The following is a 20,115-nucleotide window of genomic DNA, read 5'->3' as shown; positions in this document are numbered from 1 at the left end:
TGGCAAAATCAAGTGGCCACTGAGAAAAGACTTACAGAAACTGTTAGAAAACCATCAATAAAATGACCCAGATAGGTCATTCTACAGGGAAGCCTACCAGTCAACAAGTATTGTTCATATACCTTAAAATTTCCAGTTTATAGTTGGTTATATATGGATATACATAAACCATCAATATCTGAGCAAAGTAACTAATATGGAAAAAAGAAACACAGAAATAATTATAAAACACCTGCAAAGAACATAGAGACTACAAGAGGGACAGAAGAACATTTCATACAATACATCACTAGTATACTTAGAGATGTTACATATCTGAAACAAGGCTACTGTAAAAAGAGACACATTCAGACCACCAAAACAGTCTCCTTAAAAGTAAAGATAAAACAGCAGAAATAAAAATGTCAACAGAAAGGTTAGTAAGCAAAATTGAGAAACTATCCCAAAAATAAAACAAAAAGATAAAAACATGGGGGATAGAGAAGACGAAAAAAGGAGAAACAGCTAAGAGGTTTCATATTTGAATATGAGGAATTTTGAGAACAGAGAAAAAAAGAAATCATCAAGGAAACAATTTAAAGAAATCTCTCAGAGTTTCTAAAGAACATAGCAACAGCCCTGCACAATGATATTTAATTGGAAGTAGAAATGAGGACCAGAAATAATTGTCTTAGGTAGAACCAAAAAACTGAAATATAAGGTATGTAAGACCCCCCAGCAATTGTTCTTTAATTTCTGAACTTTGGGAAAAGAAGATCTTTAAAGTTTCCAGAAAGGAGCAGAAAAATATAAGGGTCACAGGAACACAACAAAGGGACAAAATGACATCAGACTTCCTAACAGCAACACTGGAAGCAAAAGGACAATGGAACCATCAATGTCATTAGAATGACAGAGAATTTATTTCCAAATTAGTAGATCCAGCCAAATAAGTTCTCAAAAACTTTACCTTAAAGACACTTGTTCTCTGAAGAGTAAACAAAGAAAGAGAGGAGTGGGTAGAATCCTACAAACAAAAGACATAAACACAAGAGAGAGAGACAATGGAATTCTTAGGAAGATGGTGAAAGGCAGTCCCCCAGGAGTTCTGCCACAGGCTTAGAATGCAACTTGTCCATATTTGAATTGTGTAGACAAAGGGAAATGAAATTCCTGTGAGACAGGAAAGGAAAATAAGCAAGGAAAGGAAAGAAAGGAAACTGACAGATTATTGGATGGATTGGAATGTATTGAGAAATTTATAATTTGGTAGAGTTTAGGGATAAAAGAACAATCAGTATGTAAACTGCCAAACAACCATAAAACAAAACAAAACAAAACCGCCAGTTATTAACTGGAGAGAAACAAAATTTAGTACAAGAAATTACATCATAGTATACTACATGGCTCAGGTGAAAAAGACTTTTTATGCAATCATGACAATGGAAATATTAAAATTTAACCAAAATTATGATGTAAGGACATTGAAAGGACAGAGAAAAGGGAAATGGCTACATAGAGGAAAGCAGTTAAATTATTATCTACAATTATAGGAAATATATTAGTATAATCCCTAAAAATTAAAAATAGAGAAACTACCATAGAAGTATATTATTAAGACACATGCAAATAAAAATTAGGAGAAATGACTCAACTGGTTGGAATTTGGGGAGAGGGAATATTAGGTGGAGTTGGCTGGCAAAATTATAGGGCAGAGGACTGTTTGGCATTAAAATCCTTGTAGAATAATATTTGACTTTCAAAATTATGTTCATGAACCACTTTAATAAAAATAAAAATTAAGCTGAAAATGAAATGAGGCATTTATATGGGCTTCCAAGTCCTGTGCTAAAGAGAGGGGTCTGAGAACAAACAGGCACCCTACCGTGGGTCATATCCTCCTGTAAAATCATAAAGAAGTGACAATCATCCAGAGATTGGTATTAAGACCAGGAGGGAACACTGACCAGAAATATAAGAACCCTGACTTCTATTCTTGGTTCCATCATCTGTGATCCTTCAACCCTCGATTTTCTTATCTGTAAAGCAATAGTCCTATCCTATCCATCTCACAGAGCTGTTGTGATGATCATGGAAGATAATAAATGCTTTGTCAATTGTAAAGCACTCAACAGATGTAAATAATGTTATCATTATTCTACCCACGCATAAGAATGGTAGAAAGTTTACTATATTGTAATTTATACCATCTGGTTTATTTTTTATTTTAGTAATTTTTTTTCTTAAACCTAAAATAAAATTGACTCATTATGGATATTTGGCAAGTAATAAAAACAAGAAAGAAATGAAAACTAAAAATTATCTTTAATTTCATTATCAAGATATTTGTATTGCTAACCTCACCTCACATACCTTTTCTATATATCTGTGATAACTTCCTACTAATATAGATAAGGTGGCTATTTTCCTGATTCATGAAATATTTTTGTGCACCTTGATCTATGGTGACTGTACAAAGATCCATCATTCTATTGTGTGCCATAGTACATTTGATCATCTGCTAATTGGTTGATATTTAGATTGTTTCCAATTTGCCTCTATTGCTACAAACACAGATGAAACCCCTTTATATAATTCTTTGAGTTCCATGGTTATTTTCTTTGGTTAACTCAGTTAAATGTAGAAAGATACACACATGGAAGTATTTGATAAAAACTGCTAAATTCTCTTCAAGAAAGGTTGTATTAATATATACACATATGAGGAATATAAGAAAAATAACTATTTTCTGGGCATGTTATATTCTCTCTTGTTTTCTCATTTGATAAGCAAAAATGAAACAAAAACTCAGTATTGTATCTTGCATTTCTTGGAGTTATCAGCATATAAAATACTTACGTTGAGATTTGTACTTTTTTGGTAAATTAGGTTTTTGTCCTTCACCCACTTTTTCTTTTGAGATATGTTTTTCTTATACTGTAACCTCATTATATATTAAGGATGATAGCAACTTTTTCATTTACGTATCGAATACTTCACAGACATTTTGTTGTTCTTTTGATTTTTGTTTTAGATTTTTAAAATGTTGACATAGTCAAATCTATTGATGTTTTTCTTTATGATTGCTTCCTTTCTATGTCACACACTAAAAGGGCTTCTTCACCTCCAAAATCATAAAAATTGTCACCTATGACTCATAGAATTTTCATATTTTGGGTTTTTTTAATTAAGTGTGAAAAAAAATTTTAAAGAGATACTATGAAGGGACAGGGATCTAATTTTCCCTTCCTGCCACATGCATGGTTTGTCAATTGCTTCAGTACAGAATTGAAATGTACGCCTTTTGCCAACTGATTTGAAACTTCCCATGGGTTGTTTTGTTAAGAATCAACAGACTTGCCAGGTGCAGTGGTACACACCTATAATCCCAGTGACTCATGAGGCTAAGGCCAGAAGGTTACAAGTTTCAGGACAGCCTCAGCAATTTAGTGAGACTCTGTTTCAAAACAAAACAAAACAAACAATTAATAGCAACAACAACAAACAAACAAACAACAACAACAACAACAAAAAAAATATATATATATATAAAATGACTAGAGATGTAGCCTGTGGTAAACTATCCCTCTATTCAATCCTTAGCCCCCAAAGAAAACAAAAAATAAAAACAATCAACAGACATGAGGAGAGTGATAATCTAATTTGCATACTTAACATTTTTAAGCAGCTACTATGTGTTTTGTCTTAAGTTGTTTACCTGAGATTCTTTGATAATATAAATCTTATCATAATCACTGTAAACCCTATGATTAAATTCACAGTTATTTTATAGCACATCCATATAATGATATAGTATGTAACTATAAACAAAGAATGTGAATATATGTATGTATATCCACAAAAATGGTCACATTTCCAACATACATTCTACATGACAAAAGTACTGTGCCTAACTGAACAGTGTGTACTTCTGTAGTCTTATAAACTGATAAGACATGAAAATGTTGGATTACAATTTGATTTGGGGGTAGTAGAATTAGTTGAACAGGACTATTGTAAGGATTAAATGCATGAATATTTGTAAAGCATTTGTCTGGCACATGCTTCATATAACTTCATTAGAATCACCCATCAGAGGGTTTGAAAGTTTAGCAGAGGCCCTTGTTGTAGCTTTTAGTTTGCTCTTGTTTCATTCTTGATCATCTCAGCCCTGGTCCTCTGGACCAATATGCGTTTCTAATAAATGCTGCACACTCCCAAGCCTAGGAAAGGAATTTATTTAGCTTTGCAAAAGACCAACACCTGCTACCTGATCTGCCATGTCTGAAAAGGTGCATCCACAGGTGTGGCAAGGAAGCCTGTTAGGCAAATAATGATAAGAGCAAGGATGGAAATTGGTGGGAATGGAGGCCTCAGTTGAGATGCATCCTCTTTGGAGAGTTTCACACGACATGGTCCATGCCAGAGAAAAGTGTTAGGAGAACTTCTGAGGAGACCATTCATTACCAGCAGCCCACAGAAGGAATATGGAATTCAAGCAATATAATGTGGTGCTTCTGCATTGTGAAAGCAGGGGCTAACCTACTCAGAGAGCATGCTTTCACCACAGAATTTTGCCAGCTCATCACCTTTGACCAGAACAGATGCTGCTATTTTCTGATCATTGTTTTCCCTGCTATCTGGGAGCAAATGTCAGTGGAGGGACAAAATCTGACATCAGAGCCATTACGTGCTCATTGGAATCTCAGAGCTACTGCCCGGACCACATGCCCTGCAGGGCAGAAAATATATGGTTGGCATGGAGATGGAGTGAGTTCAGGGAAAACACCCAGCTTCACAAGTACCTATGCATGTGTGCTCCCAGGCTCTCCACTGCATAGGAACAATGGGAGCTGCATTCCTTTTTCATTTCACAAATATTTATTGAACACCTACTTTGTGTCAGGCATTCTTCTAGGTTCTGGGGGTCACAACAGTGACCAAGATATACTTGGTATCTCCATTCATGGAATTTACATCTTATTTGGCAGTTGGGAAGAAGATAAAAAAAATAAATGCATAAGCAAGTAATTACAGCCTGTGAAACATGCAATGAAGAAAATAGCACTTAATAATGTAATGGCCTACTCCAGACAAGACTAAACAGACCATTCATGAAAAGCTCACCTCACTCAGCTCATCATTAATTCAACCTGTCCATCCAACACAAGGAGCAATCCATGATGGAACTAGCTTTGGCACTTACTAAATATGTAACCTTCAATAATTTGAACTTCTCTAAGTCTCAGTTTCTTCACTCATGGAATAAGTACAATAATTAGCTACCACCTTTAATTGTATGCTGTGATTTAAATGACATAATGCCCTTTGCTTGGTCTTCAGTGCAGTGCTCAATATATGATAGTTATTGTTATTAGTATTTGTTTCTTCTTTCAGTAAAAGAATATTTACTAAAAAGCTATAAAACAGACACTTTGCTGAACATTAGGAGTGAGGAGTGGGGTGAAGGAGAAGATGCAACTATTTCTCTAACAGAGAATTTTTATGGTGAATCTAATCATTGGAGTTCCCAGAAGACAGAAAGATAGCTCAGAGGTTAGACAGACCTCACAGAGAGACTGCTTACAGGTTAGCCTGCCCAAGAAAAAAATCACCACTATTCCTCCTGGGTTTTAAAACTGGTGTTGTTCTGGGAAAGGCTAGTGGCCTGGGAGTTCTGAAGAGCTGAGTTTCAATTCCTATCCTGCTGAGCCGGAGCCACAGACCTCAGTTTGCTCACCTCTCTCCCCATTTATCACTGGAGTCCATGAGTAACAGACATGCTGTGGAGGATCCAGGGCCACACAAAAGTCTCTCCAAGAATTGTCTCCTGTTCTTTGCTTAGTTGTAGCCCCTGCTCAGCCCCTTTGGTCCCCCTACTCCCTTGCAAACTAGAATTCACAGGATCCCTGCCAGGGTGAGTGAAGGACTGAGGGAGTCAACAGATACGGAAGCCCTGTGGGAAGGTGAATGGGCTCTGCTTGTATACATTGCTATTAATACTTGGGTTGGGGAGCCTATCCACATGGCAAACCATTCGATGAGATGAAAAATCACGATGCAGAGGAAACCTTACCAGGGAGCTATTTACAGCAACCTTTCCAAAGACTAAGTACATCCTCTGGCGGTACTTTTCTCACCCTCTCATTGTGAAAGTTTGATGGCGCTTATCAGTGGGTGTCTAAATCCTCTGTAACAAGCTTGTGTATTTGATGTAGTATCAGACAGCAGGCAGGAAGCATTGCCCCTTGCCCCTCTGTGTCTCCTTGCTTGAAATACTTCCTTCCTGAAACAATTTTGTTGCAACTGCTGGACTCCGAAGTGTTTTTTGTTTTTTGTTTTGCAAATAAATATGTTTCCTAATTAAAATTTGCCCTTTAAAGGCTCACATTTTCTTGGCCCCACTCTATGTTTTCTTTTCTTTGTAACATATTACAGAATCAATAAGGGCAACGCAAACATCTTTAATATATACAGTTTCAACAGCTCTAATAACATTTCTGCCTTCAAAACGCCCCTTTCCCCTCTCTAGCCCAGATGATCATTTCCCCTGATTTGTTAAATACCTTTGTATTTAACTCAAAAAAAAAAAAAAAAACTTCAAAGGCAGTTACTCTCCAGGGGAAGTGGGAATGGTACACTGAAAGGGGATCAAGTGGAAGGTGAAGGTCAGAGCTATGTCTTTATTTTTAATGACAGTTCTTCATTTTTATTACAAAAGTCATGAATGTGCATCATGAAAAAGTTAAAAATATGAGAGAGAGAAGAAAATTCATATTACAATCCCATCACCTAGAGGCAACCATTACTAATATTTGGCATGTTGGATTTTGCTTTTTTCAGATCTTTCTACAAGAGGATTTTTATGTAATTAGATATTTTGGATTCCATATTTTAAATTTTACATGATAACATTGGCATTTTCTATGGCATGAAAAACTAGGTGAAGATATACTTTGTAGTGGCTGTACAACATTCCAACAAAGGCTGTCCCCAATTTACTTAATCTTAGGCTATTTCAGTTATGTTATCATTCTCATAAATTATATACTAATAGATCTAATCTCTTACTTTTTTGGGTAATACATAGAGCTAGCTGGCTGTTTGGCAGGTCTCAGGCTGAATTTTACAATTATTTCCTATGGGACAGAGTAGCCATACAGAAGATTCTCAAGTCAGCTATAGGGTGAGATTACAACATAGTAACAATCAACTTTAGTCTCTCCTCTAAAACTTTGACTTCCTCCTGAATTCTCTTGATAATGTAATAAGTAGTGAGTGCAACCTTTCACCAAGACACCAAAGCTTGAGAAATGCATGTTACTTTGGACTTTCCTTGCCTACTCCTATCTAATCAGCTACCAAAATCTGCCCACTGTATATCCTTGTTCTCTCTAATATACCTCCTCTCTTATCCATTTTCATGGCAACTACCTTGGTTTACCTAACTGACTTAACTGGTTCCTGTCTCTGGTCTTCCCAAGCTACCATCATTAATCCATTTCTCCACACTGCTGCCAAATCATCTATTTCTCATCTTTTTCAAATATGCTCAAGATCCCATCTCTTCTTGACATAAAGTCTTCAACAGCTCTCTACCCCGCTCTAACCCCAGTAACTGAGCTTTCAAGGTGTCTGGATCCTTGGCCTCCTCCAGGCCTCTTCAACAGTCAACCTTACCTACTACTTTTAACTCTACCCACACACTTCTTTACATGCCTGACTCTGCTGCTATGCCAGCCTTATGCTTTTGTCCATATTATTTGCATACTCTTTCTAACCTCTACTGAGAAAGCAATCTCCCTCCTTTCATGCTCTAGCTAACTTCCTTGCCTTTGAATCTCAGTTTGAATGCCGCCTCCTACAGGAAGTCTTTCCTTACCACCAAAGGTTAGGCTAAGCATACTGCTGTGCTTACACTCTACCTATTCCTTAGGCAGGAACCCAGCATACCCATGTCTGTCTTTGAAGGCAAGGATTGGTGTTGTTCCTTTTCCCACCTGTACCTCTTTAAACTTTAGTTCCACATTTCCTAAAAACAAGGATAGTCCCGCTGTATGGCCATCAAAGCCTGGAAGTTATCATAGATATACACTATTGTCTCATCTACAGACCTTATTTAAATTTTGCCAGTTTTCCCATTAATGATCCAATGTAGGATCATGAGTTCCATTTATTGTCATACAATTAAACTGTTAACTCTTGAACTGCTCTGGAATGGTCTTTCGAAATTTACATATTCTTAAGTAGCATTCATTAATTATTTTGTGGAATAGTCCTCTTCAGGCCTGTCTGATATGTCTTGATGATTAGATGCCATAGAAGTGACATTATGTCCTTCTCAGTGCATCATAATGTCTATTTGTCAAATTCTGATGCTCCTGATCTTAATCTCTTCATTAGGGTGGAATCTGCCAGATTTCTCTGCTCTGAAGCTACTATTTTCCCCTTTGAATTGAACAGTATTTTGTGAGGAGGTAGTTCAATACTGTGTAAATATTTTGTTTCTCATCATGCTCTCACCCACTACATTAGCCTGTGGGTGTTAGTTTTCTCATAAGTCAAAGGAAGTGCATAGCCTAAAAGTTGTTTCCAAAATTTTCTCTTAAGGATTTCTTTATTATATTCCCTGCCAGGGACCTCACATTTTTTAAGATTCTGCCCACTGAACAAATGGCACTTCTATATGTCTCTTTTTCTCCTGATATATTCATGAGACAAGTCCAGGACACTGTGAATTCAGAAGGCAGGATTCATTTTCCTCATTCCTAAAATGTCCAGAACTCATCACATACCTACAACAGAATAGGTAGTCAACAAATATTTGTTGAAGAACTGAATCTGACTGCTAATCAGAGATGGTCCCCAGCTTTGATGTATGTAGTAAGGACATGGAGTTGGTAAATACTGTCCAAAGGCAGACTTGACATTTTAGTTTCAGAGGCTTTGTCACTGGTGTTAACTTATTGTAAAGATTTAACAGGGTTTGAGGAAACCTCTTACACATTCCTATCCCCACCTCTGCCTTTCCACTTCAATTAGGAGATAATAAAGGGTTATCCAATACCTCAAGTTTGTAATCTGTGACCAGCTAGATGTAGGTGCTTATTAATTGAACACCTCCTAATGTCCAGTGTTTTCTTTTTATAATTTTATCTTTTAATCCTCAGCATATTAGTGGGATAAGTATAATCTGATTTACAGTTCAGAAAATTAAGGCTGGGTGATGTAAAATGGCATACACTGAGTCCTACAGTGAGCATACAGTAAGCTTGGGGTGGGAATTCTTCTGGACTCCCTCTAAAACCTTTGTAAGTTGCCACTACACCAAGTTGCCTATTTCATCATATAAAAATGTCCTTCCCTTGGTGATATGCTAGTGATCATCATACAGACATGCATTTGGACCAAGAAATCACTTGGACCACATTCACTGCTATTTTTTTTTTCAATGATTGTTATCACACTTCTGTAGTGTGATACCGTTTGATTACCGTGGTTTGGGGGGAAATTGTCCCAGGAAAAAGGGCCTTTCTTTGGGCATCTTACATGCCTGAAGAAGGAACTCAAGTTCTCAGCTCTTAAAAACAACTGACTATGCTGCAGTAGCAACTGAGAGTCCATCCCTGGAAAAGTGTTGGGGATGTGGATTAACATCCAGAGGATAGGTAAGGAAGAGGCTAAGGGCCCCAAACAGACTTGGGGAACCTAGAGGAGACCGACAACACTACCAAGAGACAAGGAAAAAGAGAAGGAAGTAAAAGAGAGGGGAAAGAACCAAAGCCAAGAGGAGAAGAAACAGAGAAAAGGCTGGACAAGGGAGGAGAAAGTTTTAGAAGGGGGGCTAGGAAGAAAGCAAGGAAGGTAAAAGAGGACACAAAGAAAGATACCGAGCTGAGAGAGCTCGGAGAATTCGAGAAAGAAAATGAGATTAAAAGGAGTGAAGAGAGATGGAGAAAGCGGAGACCACGGAAAGGAGAGGGAAATATATTGGAGACAACAGAGAGACTGGGGTGAGTGGAGAGGCAGGCGGGTGGACTGGTGAGAGATGCTCAGCGCCTGCGTGGCGCCCCCCGGCGCTGTGGTGCAGCCCTGCTCCAAACGCCTGTGCGCGGTGGCTCGCCGGGCCTCCTAGGATTGGCTCCCGCCTCCCATTCATGTAACCTGCATGTGCGTGTGCGTGTGCGTGTGTGTGTGTGTGTGTGTGTGTGTGTCGCTCGCCCTCTCTGTGTGTAAGAGAGCGAGGGTGGGGAACGGAGGCAGGCAGGCGAGCAGGCAGGGAGGGGAAGAAGAGGAGGGAAGCTATTAAACACACACACTCACACACACTCACACACACACGCGCGCGCACACACCCGCCCCAACCCCCCAGAAGCCTCGGGATTGCAGCTGTTTCATGTGGGGCAGCAGTGCTGGCAGGGACGCCGGCCGGGAGCGGCCGGGAGCGGGAGCCGGGCGTGTGCGCGCGGCTGGAGGCTCGCTAGGGCTCCGCTCCCCGCGGGAGCTATTGTTGGTCTCGCTGGAGCTGAGCGCAGAGCCGGGACCTGTCCTTCTTGGGCGCCCCGCTCCGGCTCGCGGAGCCGAGGAGCCGCGCCGCCGAGAGGTAGAGGAGCCACCAGTGCGGCGCCTTGCCTCCCTGCCGCCCTCCTCCCCGCTTCCCCGGCGGTGGCAGCCTGCAGCCACGGTAAGGCGGCGTGATCCGCTCTACGGAAAAGCGCCTTAGGGACCGCGGCGGCGCCTCGCCAGCTCTGTGGCCCCTCTGCGCTCGCAGGACCGGGTAGCTCCGCGGCTGCCGAGGGCTCCCGGAGACGCTTGCTCGCTATCCTGGCCCTCACCGGGGGTGGGAGGAGGGAGGGAGGCTAGGACGCGGGTTGCCGGCAAGGCAAGACAGTCTGGAGCCCGGAGCCGCCGCCGCCGCCGCAGCCCTCGGAGCCTGCCGCGGACTGGAGCCTGAGAGGAAGGGTTGGGAAACAGCAGAGATGTGGGCGCGGGCCTGGGACTTTGGACGCGGGTGGAAAGGAGGCGGCGCGCCCTAGGTTTGTCTGCCGCGCCCGGTTCTCCTTCCCCGCCAAACCACGGCCCAGTGGCCCGCAGCCCCTCTGCAGACCCGCCCGCCTCAGACTCCCGGCGGGCGCTGGAGGAGCCCGCGAGGCGGCGCCGGGCTCCAGGACTGCAGCCTACCCTGCGGGGCGAGCGCTGGCTGCCGCGGCCCCTTGTGCGCTGCAGTTGGAGACGAGAGCCTAGAGACGCGACCCTAGCCCCGCACCTTCTGCAATCCACGCGTCGCCTATCCTTGCCTGGTCTCCCTGGCAGCCAGGCAGTGCTGTTCACGTTCGCCTAGGAGCAAGTTGAAGCTATAGCCGCCGGGTGGACCTCTGTGGAGCTCCCGGCTGTGAGTGTGTGAAACTGCTTGCACCTCCAGTTTCGGGAAAGGTGCTCTGTGTTGAAATGTGATCACCAGGCTCCTTAGTCATTTTCCTTGCTATATAAAACTGCAATCTTTACCCTGGAGGAGCAGACGGGAAGGTGGTGGCTCGGAGTGTGTGTGTGTGTGTGTGTGTGTGTGTGTGTGTGTGTGTGTGTATGCGTGTGTGTGTGTGTGCAGCCGAGGAATACACAGCCAACTATTTGGGCGAAGGGTGGAAGGGTGGTTCAAGTAGTGAGTCCTTGGCGGGTCAGTACGGTGGGCTTTGCTGGCCACTGCCCGCCTTTTCTCTGCCCTGCCCCCGCCTAGGCGAGGTTGGAAAGTACTGGAAATTCAACTGCGTGGTCTCTAACTTTGGAAATTGGCTCACCTTCCTCGGTGAGACGTTAAGGTGATTTCTGCAGCCTAGTCCATGTGGACAGGAGTATAACTGCTCAGCTGGGTGCGGAGCCCTTATCAGAACTGCACCAATCACCCACTCAGTCCCTATTTCCCTCCCACCCCACCCCCAAGCCCTGGCGAGAAGGTTTGTAGAGATGCAGTTAACCGTAAGCCACCAACGCAGCGAAAGGGGAGCAGGGAGGCAGCCGGGGTTTTGCCGGAACCTACGCGCACACTTGGCGTTGGACTAGCCCAGGAGATCACTCTGCTGCTTTGTAGAAGGCGCCGGTGGGGCACGCTCACGATCCCGAGCTCTAGGGCCAGAGGGTGCCCATGTGCTGAGCCAAGCGGTCGCGCACCGGAGGGACAGCTGCCGAACGGCATCGCGGGCAATTATATAAGCTGCCTCAGTGATACCCCAGAACTGTGATGCGAGCACCCGGTTCTTGAAAGACAAGCCTGAAAGTTTTCCTGCTTGGGGAATGTAAGTACCCGGGGCGCTTCCACTTCGGGAGTGGAGAGCGGGGGACGTCTTGTACCCCAGCGCCTACTTCTGCGATGGGTGTTGGGTGCTGATATTGCTGTCCCCAAAGATTCAGTTACTGAGCCAGGGACTGGGTGGGTGGGGATTCAGGGTTGATCTGAGAAGAGCCGGTCAGAACTCGGGTTTCTTTGAGTTCTAAGAGCCTAGAGTCTCCCCTGGGGGTGTTGGAAGGCCTTCCAGGGAACAGCGTTTTAGGAAAATGTGCTCTGGGGAGCTCCAAAGACTCTCTTCTTAGCTTCTCCTGGTGCCCCTCCCGATCTTTACACCCAGCGCCCTTCACGTGTCTAGAAACCTGCCCGCAATGCCTGTCCCTTTTGGAGATGCTCAGGGATCCGATACATTCCAGACCAGTTTCACGAGGGTTGAGGGGTTAGCAAGTAGATTGCTGGCCTTTACCGGGGGCGGCTACCATTACGTGCCTTTTCCTGGGCTTGCCCGGTTCCAATGGGGATGGAATGGGGATGAACGCGGGTATGGCTTCTGTTCCCTGTCTCTCCCTTCGCGGACCGCAGTTTTGCTTCTGCTGCGTTTGTTTTCTCCATCTCTCTGCCTTCTTTCGCCGCTGCAGCCTTGTAGCACGTTGACGGGCTGTGATAGAGAAACCACAGTAGTGGAGTGTTTTTAAATCTTGTTTTTCGCCTGTAGAGGGATAAGTCACCCCAAGCTCTGACAGAGCCCTCCGGAACTGAAGTCTGGGACTCAGTGGCCCTGAACTCCCTCCGCGAGGTCAGAATTGATGGTGTGCAAGGGTAGGAAGTGTTTTGTTTTTTGCCACATTCCAGTGTCCTGAAACCCCGTGTCCCCTCCCCCTGAGACCCCGGGTCTGACTGAGTGTGTTCGGCGCTGTAAAATAAATCCTCCCTCGCGCAGACCTGTGGGGCCGTTCAGATTTCCTGCCGCTGCCATGATCCTTAACAATGCGATTGCAAAGCCCGTGCTCGGTTGGAAAAAATCCCCAGGTGCCGGCCGGCCGCGCCTTGACCTTGCTGAAGGCGCCTTTACCCGGGCTGCCAGAGGGACTCTGGCCCGGACGCTGGGTCCCGCCAGGAGGAGGAAGCCCAGGAGGTGGCCGGGTTCGCTCCCCGGGCAGGGCGGGAATCGGGACGCGGTGGGGAGGACCGGGGTGGGGGGTGGGGATGGGTTCGGCGGCAACCTGTTTCCCACCGCGGCTGATCCCCCCCCCCTCCAGCTCTGGCGGTGGCCCCACGTGGCCCTCGTCCCCAGCTTCTGGCAGTCTCCGGGGCTTCCGGGGTTGGCCTTGGCCCCTTCGCGTTATCTGCCAGCGTCGGACCGGCGTCCCGGGCCTTGGGCTCCTCGGTGGCCTGAGCTGAGGTCCGCGCCGGCGGGGCTGACGAGTGGGCGGGGCCTGGGCACAAAACCCGAGCGGAGACCGCCACGTTCCCAGCCACGTTCCAGCCCTGAGCCCAGCAGGGCTGGGACCCCGCAGTGCTTCCCTCCCCTCGGCCGCCGGGGCCCCTTCTTCCAGACCCCAGGTGTGCTCCAGGCGTCCTCCCGCTCGGCTTTCCCGCGGAGCTCTCCTTGCCAAACTTACGAAGGCTGTTTTCACAGGTGGTGGCAATGGGAGCAAGTCCTGCATCCCCCCTCCGCCCCCTGTGTGTGTGTGTGTGTGTGTGTGTGTGTGTGTGTGTGTGTGTGTTGGGGAGGGGAGGTTTGTGGAGAAACCAGACAGCATGAAAACGGAATTCCCTTATTTCTAGATTCTGTAAGGGAATGGTGAGAATGAGAAAGAATTTGTTCTCTGGTGAGGGTGATGACCGGCCACCCTTCCACCTAGTGGGGTTGGACCAGTCTGAGCTTACTGAACCCCCCTGCCTGCTCTCAGCAGTGCCTTGCCTGCAGTAGTAGGTCCTTGTGAAGGTTCGGGAACCTGAATGTCCCCGGGTTGTTCCGACAGGACTTAGGACGTAGATATTCTTGTGGCTTTAGGGGGCTACTTCCGGGAAGTTTTTGTTTCCAGCTAGTGTCCTTAAGTGAGTAGGGGCGGCATGCATGGTGGCCTGTGAAGTCTCCATCTTCCTGGGTTAGCAAGGAAGATGGAGAGGTTCTATTTTCTAGAGAGAGTTCTTAGATTCTGCTGCCAAAATCCTATTCTTACCAAAGCTTCTTTTTGGGTGTGTGGTAGAATAGAATAAGGCAGTAAGCCTATAAACCTCCTATGTGGGGGCAGAGGAAGAGAGGAAGAGTCAGCGTTTGCCCTAGGGTCAGAACTAGTGCTCAGTAGCAACAGGAACTGCAGGAGGACAGTTCTACAGTGAATTATTATTATTATTATTTTTCTACCAGGAATTTAACTCAAGGGCAGTCTACCACTGAGCCACATCCCCAGTCCTACTTTGTATTTTATTTACAGACAGGGTCTCACTGAGTTGCTTAGCACCTCGCTTTTGCTGAGGTGGGCTTTGAACTTAGATTCTCCTGCCTCAACCTCCTGAGCGCTGGAATTACAGGCTTTGCGCCACCGTGCCCGGCTGAAATAATCTTGAATGTGGGGTAGTGAGCTCTCTGTCCAGCAGATGTTCCAGTAGTAGGGTGGATGTTGTGGTAGTGAACAGTTTTGGTTTCCAAGGACTCTCCTTCAATAGAATCTGATTGGCTTTCATATATGATTCTGTTTGGTATTTTTGGTATAATATATTTGGCCATAGGCAAGTTATTTTTGGAGCCTCAGTTCTCTGCCCTATAAAATGGGACAATATTATCTAAGTTTACAACACTGAAAGCATTAATATCCATAAAACCTCTGGCATTCTCTGGCCCTTTGAAGATGGTCATTCCTTTTCCATCATTGTGCATTTGTTGGGTAAGGTTCAACAGGGAAATCATCAGCCCCAGAAGAACCAGCAACATTGCATGCAAAGTCTATTTAAAACTAGCTTCAAATGCTTAAAACAAAAATATCTTCTCTTTTCTTAGAAAAGTCATTTCCAGTTTTGTTAGAATTTATGTTTCATTGGGTCCCTTTTCTGATGAAATTATACCCTTGTGCAGACTGGCATGTTACATAACCCATATTTCCAAATCAAAAGTTAAAATTATGGGAAAGAGGGGATTAGGAATTTAAGATAGAGATTATTGGACAACACAAACAAGGAACTCAATTTAGGATGCCAATTCACTTTTTAACTGTGATGGAGGTTGAAAACAAATGAGATTAGATAAGTTCACAATGGTACAGATCCTCGATGGAGTGCTCAGCCATCTATCCTGTTCTAACAGTTTCTCTGCATGGGTCCTAATAAGCTTTTGGTTGCTCCAGTCCCACCAAGTTCTCTTATATCCCTAACTCTAACATGTGAAATAAAAGAAGAATGGATTTAAATCACCTCCTTGTGGATTTGATTCCAAGAGTCTACCAGGGTAAATCAATGTTGATTTTAGATCTAAAGGGTCAATTTTTACCTGCTTTCTTACACGTCCATCAGCCTTACTTATTGTAACTGAAAACTGAATGACTCCATCTTTGCTTTGTGCTCACATACATCTGTGGGAGCCAACATGAAAAGTAACATGCCCCAGATCCCAGGGAGCCAAAAGAACAATTCTCCATAAGCATCTTGTCTAAAGAAACAATGTAAATATATATTTGCTTAGTCCTGTATGGTTTATGTGTTTGGTACTTTGTCTCAGCTTTTCCCCTAACTTTCATATTTATTCTGATTGCCTAAATAATATGTGTTCATTATAGCAATTCAGAAAATATAAAGAAGAGCAAAAACAAAATAATTTCACTATATTTTAGATTGTATCTTGGGACTTTTATTTATGAATGTAGAGAAATGGAGGTCATAGTTAAAATAGTTTGAACGCTAATTTTGATTTAATGATAAAACATTCAGATCTATCCATGTTATAACTTTCTTGGCTGTGGCAGCATTATTTATTTATTTATTTATTGTACTGGGGTTGAACCCAGGGGTACTTAACTACTGAGCCACATCCCCAGCCCTTTTATGTGTTTTATTTAGAGACAGGGTCTACTGAGTTGCTAAGTTGCTATGGCTGACTTTGAACTTGCAATCCTCCTGCCTCAGCCTCCAAAACCACTAGGATTACAGGCATGTGCCACCACACCCAGCTATAACAACATTTTTAATGGCTAACTAGAGTCTCCATGTTTTAATGTAACATACTTTGTTTAAGCAGTTCAAATTGTTTGGCTTATTTATTTTTTAATTTTTAACAAAACTGTAGAAATTACCCTTGTATGCTCTGTGCAATGTTAGTATTTCCTTAAGTCAAATTCCTAGAGAGTACGGTCACAGAGTCAAAGGCTTATACCATACCATGGCTTTTGTCACACATGAAAAGCATTAAGGTAAACTGTGTTTTCTTCATCTTTTAAACCAGAATTTGATGGTTTACTTTGCAACTTTATAGGCTTGGGAGATGAGATAGTAGAGAAAAGTAGGGGCGCCAAGTATGTCTTCAGCATAGGATTTGCATAACTTTGAGCTGTTCTGCTGACCAGAGAGGCAAATCCTTTTTCCAAGAACATTTTTCTTCCTTGACTGTCTTGGAATCATCGCTTTCTGTAGATCTTCAGCCAGCAGTGGAGTTGAAATATGTAAATATGTTCCTCAGTCTTGTAGGTGGGGCTGGCTCCATGATAAATGACAAATAGTTCCTTAGAGAAGTGTGTGTGTCTTCCAGCTTTTGCTGAGGGGGTGGATTCCCCTTCCCCACCCTTTTCCCTTTCTTTTGGATCAGGGGCCTCAGGCTGGCCCTGGAGATCTTACAAAGGAGACAGTCTCCCAGCAAGTTTATCCCCATGTGCTACACAGCATTGCCCCTGGAAAACTCAACCTAACTGAGTCACTTCATGTCCCAGGACACAGTAAATAAATCAGAGTCAACATGCCTACTTGCTGTTTCAAAAGCTTAAGTAGTTGGGTGCCCCTCTTTGCATTGATCCACTTCTATCAGAGGGTACATTTTTCAGTCTTCCTCCTTCATATGTTGGATTTCTCTGACCTAGAAAAGATTTGTGCCCTGTGATTAGATGACTTGTCATCTGACAAAGAATTCCATGGAGCTAATGGGGGAAGTCTGGTCCTCTCATTTCCAAGGTGTCCCCATGCTCAGCAAGAGACATCAGGAGTTCCTTTAGATCAGGTAAAGAGGTCACCTCAGGGTTGTTGGATAGCATGTCACCATAGAGGATGCCTGCTCTGCTGGTTGCTGACTCTGACTTCAGATGAGGTTTAGATGCTGCCTTTGATACTTAAACCACTCCAGTTTCACTAGGGCAGGCAAGGGAATGTTTCTGTCTTTTGTCGTGTTCTGAACATCAAATCAGGCTTTTCTTTCATGTGGAAAGCAGGTGAAAACAGGCCATAAGTGAAGCAGGATCTCAGGAGCAGTGGCCAGCACCCGCATTCCATACCCCCTCCCCTGCTTTGTGTTCTACATTGACTGTGTGAGATGGGAGTACTGTCTCTACAGCCAATGGGGTTTAATCATTAAAGTCCTCGATAAATTAGGTTTTAAGAAATTTTTTCTCTGAAAAAGTCCATTTGCTGGATGTGGAATAACTGTTGACTTCTGAAATTTTGGTCTTGAATCCTTTGAAAGTCAAGCCAAAGGGTTGCTGCTGGTATATTTATGACTTTGGGTAAACCATGCCAATTCCTAGAGTCAGCCTTCCTCTCTATAAAATTGGGTTGGGTGAGGAGGGTGGATTTGACATTTTATAAACTGATAATTCTCAAATTTTAACATACATATACCTTGCCGGAGAATCTTGTTAAGAGGCAAATTCTGATTTAGTGGGTCTGTGGGTACCAAAGAATCTGCATTTCTCACTAGCTCCTGGTGATGCCAGGCTTCTGGTCCACTGTCTGTTACACTTGGGTTAACAAAGTTTCAAGCTGCTTGTGGTCCTGAGGTTATTTCGCAAAGTAACAGTAATGACTCTCTGACATCCAGGAGTTGTCCATATTTATAGAATGGCACTACAAAGGCATGTATCCATTTATCTTTTTTGGATTTTGAGAATTAGCATCTTCATTTCCATAGTCAGAGCTGGGAGGATATAGGCAGTCCCCTTGTCCAGTAGTTGTGGAGGAGGTGGAAGAATGGGGCTAGAGCAAAAGGAAGTAGAGTGTGAATGCCTTCTGTCAGGCAGCTACTATTGTCCTGTGTTCTAAGATGAGAAACAAGCTCAGTAAGGCAAAGCCATTTGCCCAAAGTCACATGCCTAGGACTAACATCTGATCATAGGGCTCTGATTACCAAACCCTTCTTCTTCCTGGAATGGCAACTTTGTAATTTTGTAGAATGTCATGTAATTAAAACAGAGTGCTTAGCAAAGTGTTTCTCTTTAGAAGAAAAGTGTTTCTCCTTTTTTCTGGGCCTACTTTGGGAGCGGATCAAGACATTTAAAAATTTGCATCATTATCATGCAAGCAATTAAAGTGCTTAAGAGCTTAAAAGCAATTTGTTCAAGTTGGTTAAATACCCACCCTCCCCAATCTTGTTTGTATTATTAATTTACTCATCAAACTGTGACATCAAAAACCATTGTGAAGGTAGATTTCTGTATCTTCTGATTGGTGGAAGCTTTCAGATGAAAGTTTGTTTGTTTGTTTGTTTATTTTGATGAGGTCCACAGTGAAAGGATCCAGTTCAGAATGAGTCAGAGAAATGAACATTTTACTAAATAAACCCAGCCCTTCTTTGGCCCCTGGATGAGAACTGGTTGTTTAAATGTTTTATTAAGGTGCAATTATTCTGAGAATCAGTCAGTAATGCAGCTCTTTGCAAACATTAATTAGCTGATCTTCATATCACCTCACAAGACTGATAAATAGCATTAACTCTCCATTTGAGAGTACAAATGGACACACCGAGGGAGGAAGAGATCAACTCTTGACTTGACATGAGTATAAGAGGTAGGTAGAATTAGAAGACTATACATATTCTTCACTTAATAAATATTTATTGCAATGCACTAGATAGTGTAGGGCTGTGCTATGCAATATGGTAGTTGGTCACATTTTAAATAAAATTTGATTAAAAATAAATAAAATTCATTTCCTCAGTTGCGCTAGCCAGACTTCAAGTGCTCAAGAGACACAAGTGCTTGGTGGCTGCTATATTGGACATTGCAGTTATAAAACATTTTTATTGTTGCAGAAAGTTCTCATGGGGCAAGATTGGTCTTGATGTCTGGGATAATCAAAGCATAACATAAACATTCTTGCCCTTGTAAAATTTCCTAAAACAATGGCTGCCACAAGGGCAGCCACTAAGTAACCCAAGTTGTGGCAAATACTTTGGGGCAGTGGTTAAAGACCTAGCTTTGGGAGATGAAGGACAAACTCATATTCTAGGCATGTCACAAATGCATTGCATGACTAGAGGTAGATTATTTAAACACTCCATGCTTCTTCGCAAATTTATGCTACTATTTGTCACTTCTCTTATTAGCCAAAATTATTTTTAAGACAATGTTGGATCCTGGAGAGGGTTCTGGGAGACCGGTGCTCTCCTTTGTATCGGGTGGAAATGTAATAATATACCCTTTTAGGAAGACAATTTGGCAGTAACTGTCAGTAGTCTAAGAAACATTCATTCTCTTTAGTCCAGTATTCCAATTCCAGGAATCTAGCCAAAGAAAATAATCAGAGATGGGCAGAAAAGTTTTAAGAATAAAAGTGTTCATTGCAGTGTCATTTATTATTAGAGGGGGGAAAAACGATAAGCAATTTGGATAAATATGGTACAGAAAAGTCAGACTGTTGGGGTATTATACAAAGATTAAGTA

At 43.1% G+C, this 20,115-nt stretch overlaps 1 protein-coding gene across 15 annotated transcripts in view; it reads left to right on the top strand.

Moving 5' to 3' along the window:
* Positions 1–20,115, top strand: part of Tenm4 (teneurin transmembrane protein 4) — a 2,824,428-nt gene that overhangs the window by 2,091,435 nt on the left and 712,878 nt on the right. Inside the window, exon 1 of one of the 15 annotated variants that reach the window (XM_040285001.2) lies at positions 10,254–10,663. The exons of 12 other annotated variants lie outside the window; for them this stretch is intronic. The gene's annotated coding sequence lies outside the window, so the exon portion shown is untranslated. Of the gene's footprint in view, positions 1–10,253; positions 10,664–11,939; positions 12,270–12,971; positions 13,079–20,115 lie in introns of those variants that run through there. 2 more of the 15 variants (XM_040285002.2, XM_078046758.1) reach the window with 2 other exon arrangements.

The sequence above is a fragment of the Ictidomys tridecemlineatus genome, chromosome 4 (genome assembly GCF_052094955.1).
Source record: "Ictidomys tridecemlineatus isolate mIctTri1 chromosome 4, mIctTri1.hap1, whole genome shotgun sequence".
NCBI classification, from domain to species: domain Eukaryota; kingdom Metazoa; phylum Chordata; class Mammalia; order Rodentia; family Sciuridae; genus Ictidomys; species Ictidomys tridecemlineatus.
Note: the sequence above shows the minus strand (reverse complement) of the source record. Positions and strands in the feature narration are given on the sequence as shown.